The following is a 1,398-nucleotide window of genomic DNA, read 5'->3' on the forward strand; positions in this document are numbered from 1 at the left end:
CACAAATGACGTCAGGATTGAAACTGAACATGTTTGCCAACTAGTGGTACCAAGCAGTAACAATAGAAGTGAACCACCGTTGAAGTACAGAAAACCCAGAGTTAACCCTGAAGTTACCTCGATAAGCTGCTTCGTAATACAGGCCCCAGCTTGGCCCCCTGTGACAAACAGTTGAAATATAAACACACACATACAAACATGTACACTTGTATTTTTTATTGTGTTTGAATATGCTGGTTCCTTTCCAAAGCTCACAGCTTGACTTGAACATTACATAATGTTATTAGCAGGAGATGCGAGATGCACAAACAGAGGGAAATTTAAGAGAACAAGTGTTATCGTTCCATGTCCCCACGTTGATATAGTTGGTGTGGACACAGTGCTCAGCTCCATCATTATTTGGCTCATCTGGACTCCAAAATTCAAACTTCACAGCACAGCCATCAGACCACATCCACTTGCCCTCTTTGTGGAGATCATTGAGTCCAATCCAGGTGGGTCCCTCAGCATGGTCAAAGTTCTTGATCAAGGTTTGGATGAAATTATTTTCATCCGGACTGTGGATGGACACCAGGTTGGCTCCCTCTGACACACAGTGGAGCTCTGCATCAGCCCAGGTCATAGGTGTGGCAATGTACTTGTAGAAGCGTCCGTTGAAGTTGTACCAGAGCATGGGACAGTTTTCACACTGGAGCTTCACTACAGGTTCACCCGAAGGAGACTCAGCACCCAGAGCCAGACCAAACAGGAGGAGGAGCAGGATCATGATGCCGTCGTCTCTTTGGAGCCAATCGAGGAGTTGACGTGTTGGTTGGAGCTGATCTGCACCACTGGACAGGCCACTTTCTTTTATATGCTTTTTCGAGAGGGTGTCTGACATTTTGCTGTGATATTATTGGTCAAATGCTTGCCAAACACTGACATCTGTGCAGAACCACACGATATACGATAACGTGTTGATACCAACTTGCTCCTTTGCTCCCCTCAAATGGCCTCTGTCATAATCTTGCTCAAAGGTGCATGCAGAAATTCAACTAGGTTTTGTATGTGAGCAGGTCAGTAGTATTGGAAATGTCAAGATGAGTGTGTCATTCCATAAAGTTAGAGGACTAATCATTAAAAATTTGATTATTGTGATTATTGGGTTGCCAACCTCAGGGACTGGACACATTCAAACAGGTTTCATAGACTGATCTGGCTTTCCTGTTTATTCAACAATAAATGGGGACTGTGAACCTGGCTTTGAGGACCTCTGGAGGATAGAGTTGGGCTATTTGTCAAGTATTTCTAAACGTCTGACAATTTAAAGGGATAGTTCACCCAAAATTCAAATTGCACTCATTATCTACTCAACCTCATGTCGACTAAGGCCTGGGAGAGGTTTCAGAGTCCTCCGTG

The 1,398-nt window shown here is 44.2% G+C and overlaps 1 pseudogene; it reads right to left on the reverse strand.

Annotated features, from left to right (window-relative positions):
• Positions 1 to 283: 283 nt before the first annotated feature.
• On the reverse strand, positions 284 to 769 carry LOC146978218 (lactose-binding lectin l-2 pseudogene; annotated as a pseudogene).
• Between the last annotated feature and the right edge of the window lie 629 nt (positions 770 to 1,398).

This window comes from Trachurus japonicus, chromosome 11, assembly GCF_045865225.1.
Source record: "Trachurus japonicus isolate A0001 chromosome 11, Traja_1.0".
Classification (NCBI taxonomy): Eukaryota; Metazoa; Chordata; class Actinopteri; order Carangiformes; family Carangidae; genus Trachurus; species Trachurus japonicus.